Source organism: Chelonoidis abingdonii, chromosome 2, assembly GCF_003597395.2.
Source record: "Chelonoidis abingdonii isolate Lonesome George chromosome 2, CheloAbing_2.0, whole genome shotgun sequence".
NCBI lineage: Eukaryota > Metazoa > Chordata > Testudines > Testudinidae > Chelonoidis > Chelonoidis abingdonii.
In genome coordinates, this window is record NC_133770.1 from 186,373,907 (window position 1) to 186,390,547 (window position 16,641).

The window sequence follows — 16,641 nt, forward strand, 5'->3', positions numbered from 1 at the left end:
GTCAGGACAATGTTGAAAACACAAATGAGTGCCAAAAAGTATTTTTCTGGTTTCAAAAGGAGTGGAGGTGGGGTGGGGGGAGAGAGGGGACAAACCCTAAGAAGTTGAGTCTTTGGGTTTGAATTTCCATAAAAATATGTAATTGTTTATGTGCTTCCCCCAATTACTACTGGGAAAAATAAAATAATTATTAACTAATGCATTTTTTTATAGTCCTGCTAAGTGCAAAAATATATTACAGACTTTCAAAGCCTCTAGAATTTTTTAGAACTTTGTGACACTGTATTACATTCTAATTTATTGAATAAACGCACTAGGGTGGAACATTAATTTATATATATAGTTCAAAGACACATATAAGACTGATGTTGAGAGAAGTCAGCAATCAGTAATGTCATCACTGTGAAAAAGGAGGGGGAAGAGGAATGTGCGTATAGCTGTCATGTTCTTTATGTCACACATAGCATGGACAGCTGTATGGTCCTCCTGTGAAGGAGAGATTGTTGTGTGGCCACCCAACCAACAGCAGCCACTGAAAGATGTGTTTGGGAGTGAGTGCTGGCAATCATATAGGGATATATCTGGCAACCACTTGCCAAGGTGACAAGTGGCTGTTTTATGATCACAACAAGGTTCGTTTGGGCTAGCAAGCCAGATAAAAGGAAGTACTCATTTCTGTCTTCCCTATGTCCACTCACTTTGGCTTGGTTGTCCATATGCAGGATTGTGGAAAGGAAAATGTTATTGATCTATTTTATTTCCTTTAGCTGTTAGATGTTTCTTATTTTTGTTTCTGTGCTGCATTAGGTATGCTGCTTTGGTTTTGAACACTTATTATATGGTTTGTTTCACATCATCAGAGGCCTTGGACTTGAATGGGGCCTCTTAATGTTGTGCAGACTGGCTACTTAGTGGTATGTAGCCAATGCATTGTTGCACTGGTTGCCCTCATCCTGAGCAACAGACAGTCCTGTCACAGGAGGTATTAATTATAGGCGGAGCTCTTGGTGCCACCTACAGTTAAGGTTGTCCGACATTTCTCATTATGAGATTCTCTTTTCAGTTGCTTATAGCTTTGCCAAATACATACCATTTAGTCTGCAAGTTTCCATGCCAGCTGTCTGCCTCAAGCTGAATTTTTTGGCAAAGTTCCAGCAGAAATGGCTCTGCCATTTTTGAGAACAAAATTAGGAAGAAAAAAATGTTTTGCTTGGATTTAAGAATTTTTCACAGCTGTTCACTGAGAAGCTCCAGCAACTCCATGCTTTGGAGCTGGAATTTTAAACTGGTAGGGGGATTGCCCTGGTGTCAGGGATGTGCCTTTTGCCATTTTTGTGAAAAACTACCCAAATTTGGCCAAGTTATGAGTCTTTGAAAAGTCTCAGTTCACACATGTTCAGTAGAGACTTGTTGGAATTTAGCAGCTAAATTGTCCAAATATTCCATCTGTCCTGAGCATACTCCATCCCAGGAACGCTGAGTGTGAGCAGGACTTTCCCTGCAATTGTTTCTTCTGGATGCTGAGGGCCACTGTCGCCTTGGGCACAGGAACTGAGACTAGGGAGACTGTCTGCCTCTCCTGTATTCTCAGTCCTCCTCATGCCAGATCCCAGGCATCAAGGAGGAGGAAGCTGATTGACTTGACTGCAGAGGAAACAAGCTGGATGTGGGGTGGTGGAAGTAGAGTGAGTATCTTGGGACAAGGAGCCTGTGGGGAGGTCAGAGTGGAATTGAGAGCTGGCTTGGAGAGAGACTAGGACTTGTTAGGCAAGGAGACTGGGCATGAAAGCATAGGGATGGAAACAGGAGAGAGTGAGAGGAGCAGGAGCCACTGTGTGGGGGATGACTGAGACCGGATGAGAAACATGGGAGAGGAGGACTGGAAGACTAGGACTGGCTGGGTGAGGAGACTAGAAATGGAATAAAGAGCTGAGGAGGGCAGAGACTGGGACAATGAGTAAGTAGGGGCAGGGGGATGGACTGGTGCTCTGGGGAGAGCCTGGACTGCCACAGGCTGGAGGGACGGGGCAGAAGCATCTGTGCCCATTAGAGCGCACTCTGCCCCAGAACCTGGAATGGTGAGCAAGACTTCTGAGTTTCACCATTCCTCTGCTGTCAAAAAATATCTGTAAAACCCACTGCCAAAGTGTGTATCCCGGTGGCTGCCTTACAACTTTAATTCAGTCTCCTTAAGTATATGCCTTATGATACAGTTTTAAATTGCACGATCACATACTGTTTTTTCCATAGGGCCTCTGCCACATTCAGTGCAGAAAATGGTCTGTACACTGAGGATGAATCAGGGTTATGTAGTGAAGGAGGCTGTTGTCTGTAGGACCCCTTGTTCAAATTTTTACAGAAGTTGTAAGGTGTGTGGTGAATAAAGCAAGGGATTGCAGGAAGAAAAAGAATGCTTTCAGGGTTAAGGGAGATTAATATTGCCCTGAAGAACTGAATTCTATACCTGCCTCTGCAACAGAGTTCCTGTCCCAAACCAAACTTTTCATTAGTTGTGTATTCCTACTTTTCTAGGTGTCGAACTTGAGACCCTAGCATTTGCAGAAGTTCTCAGCACTCACAGCTGCACTTGAAGTCACTGGGAGCTGTATCTTGAACACAGAAACTGCTTTTTAATGCTAAGTACTCTGAAAAATCAGGTCCTAAGCCTCAAATTGTGCACTCAACGTTAATGGATACTTTTTTTTACCTAATTTCTGTATGCCTCTATTCTGCAACTGTAAAATGGGGATATACTCACCCACCCGCCCACTCTCAGAGGGATGATGTGAAGATTAATTAATCAGTGTTTGTGAAGCTCTCAGATAATAGTGATGAGCACCATAAAAAAAACCCATGAGGAAATTAATAATTACATCTCAGAGCAGAGTTTGAATAGTGTGCAGTAAATAAGATATGGGGCTACACATTGAGCAATGAAGATAAAATACTGAAGTGCTGCTAATTAAGTGAGTACTGTCCATCCTTTACTGAATGAGACAGGGGTCCAGTGGAAAAAAACATGTGAACATGTTGTTAAAGACTGTATCATAATGCATACGCACAAGGAGACTGAGTCAAGGTTGCATGGGCAACCTTAGGCAATCCTAATTTTTGAATGCTTGACTTTGAAACCTTAATGTTTTCAATGTAGTTTTTTTGGTGTAATATACCATATAAAATTAGTTAGATCTCTCTCTAGTGTTAACATAGGTAATTGAATGCTAAAAAAATGAAATAATTTTACATTTAAAGAAAAGAAATGTCAAATCTCTTTCCTTAAATCACTGAGAAACTTCCAGTTTTGTCTGCAAAATTTTTCTCCTTGGAGAAGAGAAGGGTCTTAGAGATAGGAATTTCAGTGTGATAGAAACATCATCACATAAATAGCCTGCTGTAAATGACATTTTAGGCAGTTCAATAAATATCCTGCCAGGAGGAGCACACTATCTTGTAAAATAGTAATAAATGCAATGCATTGCTTAATGGGGGACTTATTGTAATCTATTTTTATATGCATGTAAAAAGCGACAGAGTCCTGTGGCACCTTAGACAGACATATTGGAGCATAAGCCTTCGTGGGTGAATACCCACTTCGTCAGACGCATGTAGTGGAAATGTCCAGAGGCAGGTATAAATATTCAGGCAAGAATCAGTCTAGAGATAACGAGATTCGTTCAATCAGGGAGGATGAGGCTTTCTTCTAGCAGTTGAGGTGTGAACACCAAGGGAGGAGAAACTGCTTTTGTAGTTGGCTAGTTCTTCTTCGAGTGATTGCTCATGTGTATTCCACAATAGGTGTTCATGCTTGCCATGTGCACCGGTGCTGGAAGTTTTTCCCCTAGCAGTACCCATAGGGGAGCGCCCCCCATGACCCCTGGAGTGGCACCTCCATGGTGTGGTATAAGGGGCGCTGCGTGCTCCCCCCACCCTCAGTTCCTTCTTGCCACCAGTGAAGGTGCTTTGCTGTAGCTCGTCCCCAAAACTGCTTGTTCATTCAGTGTATGGTACCTGTAGGTAGTTAGTTGTTTCTTTAGTTTAGTTTAGATAGAGTGCTCGGGCATGCCCCATGCCCTGGATTTTAAGATGTGCGACACTTGTAGGCAATCTATGCCAGTCAGTGATACACACACGGACAGTTTATGCTGTTTATGGGAAACCCATCTCAGCAATCGCTGCAAGATTTGCAAGTCATTTAATCCTTGGATCAAGAGAGAAAGAGACATTAGGCTCCAGGCTGTTCTGATGGAGTCGTTGCTGACGCGGCTCCATGCACCGCTCCAAGTCAGCACCAGGCACCGCAGTGTTGGTGCGCGGCAACCCTTCGGCGCCATCAACTAATCGGCACCACTCCCCATCCTTGGGGCTTGCCAAGAAGGCTAGGAAGAGGTCTTCTTCACCGTGACACTGGAGTAAACCTGGGACAGAGGCTAGACCCATGTTGGGCAGTCCACGATCCCCGTCGGCTTCTAGGTCTCCAACTCAAGCCGAGTGGAGTAGCCCGGACCATTCGGAGCAGGCCTCCCCAGATGTCCAGATGCCCTCCACAGCGGATGCCCTGCAAGCAGCCCGGGAGGTTATGTCCATGCCGGTACCAGGAGCACCGCTGATGTTGGCCCTGCACTCCAGAGGCAAGCTGCTGCTGGGATCTCCGCAGACACCCCCGGCTCAGTACCGGTCTTTGTCGAGGGAATGTTCCTGATGCTGTTCACCGCCCAGTATCCATTCAGGGAAAAGTCCACATGGATCGCCCAGGCTGTCTGGTTGGCTTCTGTCTGACTGAGACTCTCGGCATCGTTCCACCTCCAGGAGTGAACACTGATGGGACCAAGGCAGACGGTGCCAAAGATCCTTGTCTCGGAGGGACTATTGCAGCCGGTCACAGCATGAACATTGATGTCGTTCCCATTCATTTTCCTGCTCCAGGACCCCGTCATAGCACCATCTCCGCAGCCCCAGGCATTGATCGCCGTCGTCTTGCCGTGGCAGGTCCGCCCGCTGGAGCCGATCGCGGAGCGTCTGTTACTGACAGTAGCGGTCCTCCACTTTGGGATTGTGATCCCGTAGTTGGCATCACTTCCGGCGCCCCACTTCTCCTGGTCCAGGGACAGTGGCAAGTTGTATGCCAGCCCGGCCTCCCTTCATAGTCATCCATCTATGGGCCAGGCCAGCCCAGCTGAACAACTGGCTCCGCCGATGCCACAACAGGTGCAGGGCCACCGGGCCCCATGGCCAGCCCAATGGCACCAGTGGATACCGTGGCCCCCGACACTGCCCCTGATGGAGGCTCGCTTGGTGGCCAGAGCCTCAGAAGGACCATGGGCTTCCCGCTCCAGACCTCTGAGGAAGGAGTCCATGGGACGTACATCCTCGGCACCGTGCCGACAAGGTTGTAGACTCTTTGGTGCCGGTGGATGCACAAAGTAACGCGCCAGCCTCCTTATTCTCCTCACCCTCATCGGATGAGGTGATTACGGCTCCTCCTCCCTCTGTCCCTCAGGAGGACTTTAGGGCCCACGAAGTACTCTTAAAAAGGGTGGTATCAAGCCTCCACCTCCAAGTAGAGGAGATTGAGGAGCCCTCGGACTCTGTTTACTGTACTGTCCTCCTTGGCACCAGGCAGGGGTGGCAAAAATTTCAAATGCCCTGTGGCAAACCCTAGCCTCATTGGCCCCCATCTCTAAGAGAGTGAAATGCAAGTATTTTGCCCCTGCCAAGGACCTCCTGTTTGACAGCAAAACTCTGTTTGCAAAACAAACAGATACAAAGTTGCATGGCCTGAAAGACTCCCGCACAACTTTCCAGACTCTGGGTCTCGATGTTCTGTCTTCGGCTAAACCTAAATTCAAGCCGCAGCAGACTCTCGCTCAGGCCACCCATTCAAAATATGAGACCTCTTATAAGAGTCACAGGCGCCCACAGAGGCAGTGTCAGCCTGCCCCCAGCCTGGGTCCTCCAAGGGCAAGCAAGCAGGGAAAAGGCTGTTTTGATGGGATGCCCGGGGGCACCCTGCCAGTTCTCCTCAGGGATTCACCCTCAATAAAGCTTCCCTTCTCCAATTGGTTATGTGCTTTCCTCCCGGAGTGGTTGAGGCTGACATCAGACCGATAGGTCCTCAACACCATCTCCCAGAGCTACACCCCCCAGTTTACTTCCCCCTCACCCCTGCCCCTACTGGGGGGCCCCTCGCATGAGGCTCTGCTTGAGCAGGAGGTGGGGCGGCTCCTGAGTCTAGGAGTGGTGGAAGTGGTACCCGGGGGAGTTCAAAGGCAAGGGGTACTACTCCCGCTATTTCCTTATCCCAAAGGGGGGCTCAGGCCCATCTTGAACCTGCAAGGCCTGAACCAGTACATAGTGAAGCTCAAATTCTGCATGGTCTCCCTGGCCTCCATCATTCCCTCCCTGGATCCCAGAGACCGGTACGCCGCTCTTGATCTGTGGGACGCTTATTTCCACATTCATATCTTCGAGGGGCACAGATGCTTCCTCCATTTCATGGTGGGGCAGGAACACTACCAATTTATGGTCCTCCCGTTTGGCCTGTCCACTACCACCAGCGTATTCATGAAATGTATGTCGGTGGTAGTGGCCTACCTCAGGCGCTGCAGGGTCCAGATCTTCCCCTGTCTGGATGACTGGTTGGTCAAGGGCAGCTCCAGGTCACAGATGCAGGATCACGTGGCGCTCCTCCTGTCCACATGTATCACTTCGGGCCTGTTGGTAAACAACACCAAGTCCACATTAATCCCGGTTCAGCACATAGGGTTTATTGGAGCAGTCCTGGACGCCTTGTCAGCCAGAGCCTCCCTCCCACCGGACAAGTTCAAGACTCTGAACAGGCTCATCGACACGGTCACAAGGTTTCCGGTGACAACAGCCAGAGCGTGCCTCCAGCTCTTGAGTCACATGTCGGTGTACACATATGTGGTCTGTCACACCAGACTCAGGATGAGGCCCCTCCAGCTCTGGTTGGCCTCGGAGTTCTCCCAGGTCAGGGACAGGATGGACAAAGTCCTCACAGTGCCCTAGCTAGTGATCACCTGCCTACGGTGGTGGTCCTCCCTGAGAAACATGCTCCAAGAGGTCCCATTCAGGGACAGGGCCCCATTGCTGGAACTGGTGTCCAACGCATCAGACCTGGGATGGGGGGGTCTATGTGGGGAACATTCAAACCCAAGGTCTGTGGTTGGCTCAGGATCTGACCCGCCACATAAACGTCAAGGAGCTCAGGGCAGTACGGCTGGTGTGCATGGCCTTCTGCTCACACCTGGAGCGCCGGGTGGTCAGGGTCCTCACGGAGAACACAGCCTCAATGTTCTACAACAACAGGCAAGGCAGGGCCTGATCCTCCGTCCTCTGCCACAAAGCCCTCAGGCTGTGGGACTTTTGTATAGCCCATGAAATCTGCCTACAGGCCTTCCATCTGCTGGATCGCTTGAGCAGGGACTTCTCCTCTCAGTACAAGTAGTCTCTCCACCCAGAGGTGGTGCATAGACTTTTCCAAGTGTGGGGAAATTCTCAGGTGGACCTGTTCACGACTTGACAGAACCGTCGCTGTCTCCGGTTCTGCTCCGGGGTGGCTGGGATGGGGTGCTATCTTCGATGCCTTCCTCCTGTTCTGGTCAAGCCAGTTTCTCTATGCCTTTCCCCTGTTCCCGCTGATCGGCAAGGTCCTGGAAAAGATAAAGACAGACAAGGCCCAGGTCCTTCTGATTGCTCCGGCATGGCCCAGGCAGGATTGGTACGGGACCCTTATGGGCCAGGTGGTCGTCCCGCTGTGGCTGTTGCTGTCCCGCCCGGACCTGCTGTCCCAGGACTAGGGCTGCCTCCTCCACCCCAACTAGTGGCACTCCACCTCACGGCATGGCTGCTGAATGGTTAGGTAGGGAGGAAAGGACGTGCTTGGAAGGGGTTCACACATCCTCCTGGAAAGCAGGCAGCCCTCCACCCACTGAGCCTACTTGGCAAAGTGGTCTTGGTTTTCCAAATGGGTGGATGAGCGGGGCGTTTCCCCAATGACTGCCCAATCCAGCTTATTCTGAACTGCCTCCTTCACCTTAGAGCCCAGGGCCTGGTGCCCTCATCAGTCCAGGTGCACCTGGCGGCCATATCGGTCTTCCAGCCGCTGGTACAGGGCCACTCAACATTCTCCCATGCTACTACTGGCCGATTCCTTAAGGGGCTGGATCGTCTCTTCCCATATGTTAGGCCCCCAGTCCCACAGTGGGACCTAAATCTGGTGTTGGCCCGTGTTACGGGGCCCCTGTTTGAGACACTAGCCATGTGCTCCTGGTCACATCTCTCATGGAAGGTGGCCTTCCTGGCTGCAATCATGTCAGCTAGGCAGGTCTCGAAACTCAGGGCCCTGATCTGTGAGCCCCTGTACACGGTGTTTTATAAATATAAGGTCCAGCTCCGCCCACACCCTTCGTTCCTCCTAAAGGTGGTCTCTGCATATCACGTGTGTCAGGACATTTTTCTGCCGGTCCTCTGCCCCAAGCCCCATGCTTCCAGTGAGGAGCGCTGCCTCCACACGCTGGATGTGAGACAGCTCTGGCTTTTTATCTGGAGCGGACTAAGCCATTCAGAAAGTCCTCGCAACTGTTCGTCGCCTCGGCCGAGCACATGAAAGGTCGGCCAATCTCCACTCAGCGGCTCTCCAACTGGATCAGCTCATGCATCTGTACCTGTTATGACCTGGCGGGAATCCCTTCATCACCAATTGTGAAGGCTCACTTGACTAGGGCGCAGGCCTTGTCGGCTGCCTTTTTGGCAAAGGTGAATAAGGATTATTATTGCCATTTTGTAGATTGGGAAACTGATGTACAGAGAGATGAAGTGACTTACCCAGAGCATCACAGCAAGTCGATGACAAAACTGGGATTAGATCCTAGATTTCCTGCCTCCCACTCTGGTGCCATATCCAATTATTGGATTTGAATTACATTTACTTACATGCTGTATTAATTGTATGTATCAAACAGGGCATCGCAGATAGGCCTTACACAACTAATGGTTACTGTAACAGAAGGTTTTGGTTTGTATTATTTTTTGGAAGAGAGCTTTTGATCTTAAAAATTCTATGTGGAAAATTAGTTTAGAAACTAGACAAAGCTGGAAGTTAGGATTTAAATATGACTCTGGGTCACAAGTAGCATAAGTTTGTTGGGTCTCGGCCCAGTCTCCTTTTAAAAAAAAAAAACAGCAATTTTTTACACAGTTCATAATTTTTAATCAGGAGAAGTTTAAGATTATGTATCAGGGAATGCTGGTCAGGAATGAGGTGCATTGGCAATGCTGCTTGAGGAAATGAGAACAGCTTCTACCCACATAGGCTGCTGTGAGTACTGTCAGTCTCATAAACACTAAAAGATTAACCCCCAAGTATTACAAAAATGTACAGAACAGGGGTATGCCCATTTCTTTATAATAAAACTGTTCATACTAAATAAATAATGGAATGTACCTTGATTCCTTTGAAGAACACATGTAACTTGTACTTTCCAAACTCTCTTAATTAATATCAAGTTTATCACAAAAATCAATTTGCTTTTATGTAGTAGTGAAAATAGGTGTAAGGCTCATGGAATTCACAGTTGTTGAACCTTGCTCTTAGAACTTAGAAAAATAAACTTTTACTTAGAAACAGTTTTTCATTAGGCTGCATGAGGGACAAGATAATGCCTGGAAAGTATTTAGCAATGCGGTTCTTGAAAAGCATGTTGAAGATTTATTGTTTTACAGTTAAGACAAGCTTTGTTTAAAGCTCAAAAGTTCTAAGTGCTCTAAAATCTGTATGGTTAGTCCAATTGCCTTGAAATTAGTTAAAAAGAACGAGCTTAGTCTCTAAGGTGCCACAAGTACTCCTCATTCTTTTTGCTGATACAGGCTAACACAGCTACCACTCTGAAACCTGAAATTTGGTGTGCCTCATCGGAGTCTGGGGTGTGGTCAGTGATCCAAAATGTGAAGCCATTTGACCAAGGTGTTCCTGAGCTATAGCCCTGGGGAAAAAAAACAGCTTTTCTTGAACTTGACACATTTTGGTGAAAAAATGTCCCCACATATGGATAGAGCTCAAATGAGGGCTCAGATCATCGCACCAGCTATCAAATGCTCTGTAGCAGGTCAGTCAGATAGCCAGCTGGCTTAGTGGTCAGGCAGTGGCTTAACAGTTCTTTTCAGTCTGGTTGTGCTGAAAGGGGCCTGTCTGGGTTGTATATGCAGGCCTCAGATTCTCCTGTGTGTTCCCTCTTCCCTTGTTGGGGTTCTGTCACAACAGAGAGGAGAGGGATTACAGGAGGGAGACGCAGGACCACCCATTCCGCCAGGTCCTGACCCAGGGTCCTAAATAAAGGAGTGTTACAGTTTCCAAACCACTCATTGGTACACCCCAACTTACACTCTCTCCCTCCCGCTCCTGGTCACTGGAGGCTGGGGTTCCCCTATTTAGGAGTGGTCACAGTTTTAGTAGTTTCTGCTTCATCTGCCGGGGCACAAAGTACCATTCTTTGGGGACTATCTATCTTCTCAGCTTCAAAGTGGGTGTGTGGGGCGGGAAGGGAGGGCACTATGTATCACTGCTCCCAGAGTGGCCTTACCAAGGTGACAGTCTTTTTGCCCACAGTTCCAGACATCTACCTCCCTTCCTGGTGCAGCCTGTAACTCCTTTTCCCCTCTCACTGCGCTACCAGTGCCCTTTTTAAACTGTCCCTCCACCTGGGACATACACTGCAGCTGCTGAGGGGTGGGATCTCTCTGGCCAAGTACCGCTCTGTGTCTTGCTCTGGTTTAGCGTGGTGGGAAGAGTTGCTGGGAAGAGTTGTGATGAAAGGTCCCTCCCCTGGGCTCATGAAAAGAAATCTGCGTATATATAATCTCTTCTGGTTTTATGTAATACTTCAATGCCGCACAAGTGCAAGAGAAGTATCAGGAGTTGTGGTCTTTCATGGACTGTAGCCATTCTTGGGATGCATAGTCAGTCATCAGCCAGAATGACTGACCCATAGGTAATAGTGTAGAGCATCTACAGGTTACTTTACCGCTATGGTCTCCTTCTTAATCACTGAATAGACAACTTCCTGGGGGAACAACTTCCTGCTAAGATAAAGGACAGGATGTTCCTCTCCCCCCACTTCTTGTGACAGTACAGCTCTAAGGCTGGTGACAGATGTATCTGTTTGCAAATTAAAAACAAAACAGGTTCCTGAATCAATCATGTTTAATGCATGTCATTGAAATAAGCAGCCACATACTGCCCATGTGGTCATAACTCTTTGTCCATTAACCTCTGGAATGTAGTGGTGGCCCCATGGGTGTATGGAATACGGTCTTCTCCCACGATTAAGGAGTGGGGGTTCTGCCAGTATTCCTTGGTCAGATCGAAAGTGGGGGCAGAAAGGCTGTAATGATAGCCCTTGTGTCTGGCTGTTCAAACTCAGCAGAAAGTCAGTTCTCCTCACCCCTCCACCCTGCCTGTAGCCTTTCCCCCTTCACCTCACAGATATTATGCAATACAAAATATGCAGCTCTAATGATGGAGATGTTTGCCTGGCTGAGATCCAGTCTGATCTATAAACACCACCAACAACCCATTAATCTATCAAAAACACATTCAACAGTCCTCATTCGCCTGCTGAGCAAGTAGTTTAATCTTTCTCCGGTGCTGTCGAGGTGGCGGGTGTATATTTTCATGAGCAAGCAGTAGGCTGGGACCCCCAGAACTACTCTTGGCATTTCAACATTGCTAATGGTACTGTACCTGTCAGGGAAGAATGTCCCTGCATGCAGTTTTTGGAAAAGTCCTCTGTTCTCAAAGTCATAAGCGCCATACACCTTCCCTGACCAACCCACATTAATATCAGTGAAGCTGATCCAATAGGGCTTGCATAAGCATGGAAAGTTACCCTTTTTGGTTTATGTACTGTGATGGGGCAAGGCCAGATGGCTACAGTAAAGTACTGAGAAACAGGTATGTTAGCCCCAGGCTAAACAAATCCCTAGTACTCTGGTAACCAAATGGCAGTTGCTCCAGGTTAATCAAGGCACCTGGGGCCAATTAAGATCTTTCTAGAAAGCAGTGGAGATAGCTACTTTAATTAGAACACCTGCAGCCAATCAAGGCAGGCTAATCAGGGCACCTGGCTTTAAAAAGGAGCTCACGCCAGTCAGGCAGGGAGGAGCCAGAGGAGAAGGAGTGTGTGTGAGGAGCTGGGAGCAAGGAGCTGAGAGTGAGAGAGTGTACTGCTGGAGGATTGAGGAGGACAAGCATTATCAGACACCAGGAGGAAGGTCCTGTGGTGAGGATAAAGAAGGTGTTTGGAGGAGGCCATGGGGAAGTAGCCCAGGGAGTTGTAGCTGTCATGCAGCTGTTACAGGAGGTACTATAGACAGCTGCAATCCACAGGGCCCTGGACTGGAACCCAGAGTAGAGTGTGGGCCTGGGTGCCCCCTAAACCTCCCAACTCCTGATCAGACCCAGGAGGAGCTGACCCAGACTGGGGGTTCCACAAGAGGGGAAGATCACTGAGGTGAGCAAATCCACCAATAACCACAGGACCCACCAAGGTAGAGGAGGAACTTTGTCCCAGTACTCAGTGGCAAGGTGAGATGGTGCCAGAATAGGGACTTCAGCCTTTCTATCGCCCCCACTGCAGTTCGGGAACCCCACTGCTGCAAGTCCATCTACTATTTCCTGCACGTTGCTGAGAGTATCAGTCCTGTGGAACAGGATATGCTTAACGGCCATATACACTTGGATGCAGTGTTCCCCACTGGATTTTCAAACTCCAAACTGATTAGCCACTAACCAATAGCAATCCGATGATGCAAGCTTCCAGAGCACGATTGCCAATTGCTTCTCTACTGCCAATGCAGCTCTCATTCTGGTGTCCCTGTGCTGGAGTGCTGAGTGAGCTCAGCACACAGATCCAGGAACTTGGCCTTTTGCATCCGAAAGTTATATACCCACTGTTTGTCGTCCCTCACCTGCATTACAGTGCAAATCCACCAATCAATGCTCGTTTCTTGGGTCCGGAAGTGGCGTTCCATGAATGCCAGCAGCAGTCTAGCATTTTTATTTATTTTGTCCGTCAGCATCCAGTTATCATGCTTGAACGTCTCCACTTTTCCCTCCTCACACAGCCAGTAGTAATAGTACTCATTCAAGACGGGCAAATGCAGGAGAACTGTGCAATGGACATTAAAATGTGACTCTGAGATCAGTGCTTCCCCCAGGGAAACGGCACGGACTGAAATGGTATATGTGGGACATCCCTGGGCAGGGGTGAAAGTAGCTTATAGGACTTACGGGTACTCTGGAGTCCTTATGAGGGGGCAGGGCCTCTACCAGAAGAGGTGGGGTCTCCCGGCTGCCACCGCTGCCCTGGGGCCCCAGCCTCTGGCAGAGCTTTAAAGGGACGGGGCTCCACTGCAGCAGTGGCAGCCCTTTAAATCACCCCCAGAGCCCCATCGCCGCTATCTCAGGGCTCCAGCAGCGAGGCTCAGGTGGTGATTTAAAGGGCAGTGGGATCCCTGAGGCCTTTAAATTGCCACTTGAGCTGCGCTGCCAGAGCTCCAGAGTAGTAGCGGCAGCCGTGGGCTCAGATGGTGATTTAAACAGCCCAGGGCTCCAGCTGTTGCTACCACCCCGGGCCCTTTAAATTGTTCCCGGAGCCCTGCTGCCAGAACCCTGGTGTAGCGGTAGCGGGGCTGCGGTGGCAAGTTGAAGGGCCTGGGATGGTAGCGGCTGAGCCCCGGGCCCTATAAATTGCTGCCCGAGCCCCACCGCCGCTATCCCAGGGCTGTGGCAGTGTGGTTCCAGGGACGATTTAAAAGGTTCGGGGCTCCAGTAGTGCTTCCGCCCTAGGCCCTTTAAATTGTCCCCAGAGCCCTAGGGAGGCAGCAGCCGGGCTTTGGCGGCTATTTTAAGGGCTGGGCAGTAGTGGCTGCCAGAGCCCTGGACCCTTTAAATAGCAGCTGGAGCTCTGCTGCCGCTACCCCAGGGCTCCAGCAGCAGGGCTCTGGCGGCAATTTAAAGGGCCCAGGGCTCCAGCCATTGATGGGAACCCCGGGCCCTTTAAATTGCTGCCAGGGAAAGCCGATCCGTACCGGGGCGTACTAGCTTACTTTCACCTCTGTCCCTGGGTGAATTTCTGGTATCCCATAAAGCATTATGAAAATGTCCCACAAGACATTGAACCAGCTGGCAGCACCAGGCACACTTGGATACCTACCCATGGTAGACCACTTTTTCCATCAACATAACTATTTGTGAGTACGTGCAGTGCTGACGCAAGCACCCAAACGTGCATGCATCTGAGCAATACACAAAAGTTATTGGCTGCATGCCGATGCAACTGCTATTGACCAAACTTTGTAGTGCAGAGATGGTCACAGCCTAGGTCTTTTATTATTAATTATTACTATTTTATTTTATTTTTATTACTATCTAGTGTGGCAAATTGCCGGTACTGTTCTGCTGGGTCTCGCGCTTTCTCTTCTCTGGGGTAGGTTCAGGGCGATATTGCTTGCCTCTGAACCAGTTCTTAATCACTCCCCTAGTGTCCTTGGACGAATGCAATGGTTCGCAAGGTGGTTTGTGTCAGCCTCCTCCCTTTGGTGAAGAGGCAGCACCCTTTCGCTTTTTCCCTGGTGCCGTGAGCAATAGCTCCATGGCCAGCAGCATGACCGCTCGAGATCAGTAACGCTATCAGTGAACTGTGTTCAACACCTCGCCCTGTGCGTCTATCTGACCTGGAACTCAAGGCGGAGAGGGAGGCGGCACTACGGCAGGCGGGCGCGCGACAGCGATGAGGCATGGACACTGACTTCTCTCCGAACCGCTGTTCCCTGCGTTGGAGCTACTGCTGATGGGCAGTTCTACCATGAACGCCGATTTCAGGCCAGGAAACAACAGACTGGTTGGACTCGTAGTTTGCCGTGTGGGCGGCTCCATTGCTGCCAATACTTCGCAGCATGAGTTTCTTTGACACTTGTGACTGCTTCTCCGCCCTGAACGCACATACTAAGTAGAGCAGCCTCACAGTGGAGCAGTGGTGGCAATAGCTTCTGGAAGTTGCATCCACACACGTCAGTCGGGAAATCATTGAGTGGGCAAATCTACTAGGGGCGGCATGTATGCAGTACCAAAGCAATCGTAAGCTGCGTCACGAAGTTGATCTTGGATAGGCAGGTAGTGTGATGGCTGCTGCATGGCATTCCCTACTGTTGTGCGGGCCATGATGAACCCATATCCCTTCTTGCCCCCCCCAGAGCGCCAGGGCACAGTCGGTAAACCGCAAGATGGTATCTTCAATGGTGCGCAGCCTGGTGGTCACAAGGACGTTTCACCAACGCCAGATGAGGGCCAGGGGTGATCATCGACGTCTGTCAGCCTGTCTTTTACGCTGCGCAAGGGAATTACTTCACAAGAAATAACCGTGGAGGATGTTGAATGCGCTGTCGATTTGGGGCACCAGCCTATCCCTTGAGCCATTGCTCATGAAGCCATACACACCAGCGCGTGCCAGGTAACTTCAACTAGCTGGCAGGCAGATGTGTTGGGTGATTCGTGCATTTGGCGTTTAACAGGCTGGGGCATTACTACGCGCTCAGACCAGCACCAACACATGTCCGTTGTTATTGTGCTTGCGTGTGTCCACATCTCTGTAGAGGGGGGAGACATTTCTATGCGGCAGGTGGAGGCTGGCAAATACCTGGCCGCTGAGTGAGCAGCAAGACAGGGGATAAAGCACACCGAGCGGTGCACAGAGAACCTTTGAAAACGAGTTCAGCACGGGCCAGGGTCGGTTGAGCGGTGTTTGTTTCCTTGATGAACCTCCCCCCCTGATTGCCTCTTCCCTGAACAACCCATCTTCCCCTTTTCTACAGCTTGCTTGAGGAATAGTCATCTCGTTTAAAATCATGTATCTTTTATTTAAGTCTTCGTCGTAAACATCATATTTTTCTAAGTAACTTCCCTGCAAACCCATCCTCCCTTGGAGTACTTATTTAATAATTATAAAAGCGCAGCTTATAGGCTATCCCTGCTGTGCTTTGTGAGGGATAGGGAGAAAGGAAAAGGCCATTAAGTCCATCCACGAATGAAACCTTTTACTTGGACTGTCCCGGGTGGAGTGGGTGGGTGCCAGACAAGCTCCCCAGCGTTCTTACACGTCTGGGTGAGGGAGTATAGGACGTGGAGTTTGGTGGTGGATCATGGCTTGCAGCGCATCTCTCAAGCCCCGCTCCTCCTGCGATCACCATGTGTTGGAGCTACCTTTGAGCACGCAGCCTGCTAGCGGTGCTCCCGCCACGCTGGTTTCCTGCCCGCACGCCTTCATCTCGAGCGTCTCCCATGCCGTCACTGATGGTCTGTGACTTGCTGCACATCCCTTCCCTCATTCGGTGATGAGTCGTATGGCGTTATCCATGATTTCTGAGAATCATCGTTTCACTCTTCTCTCCTCCGCCTTTCCTGACTAGCCTCGGAGGCGGAGGAGGCGACAACTGTGCATGCATGGGAGGAACAGAGAGAGAGCAAGTCGTAAAGACCGAACTTTTACGACTAGCTTACTTCTTCACAGTGAATCACACTATCCACCTTATCAAGCACATGTGATTCACTACAACAGCATTGTTTGC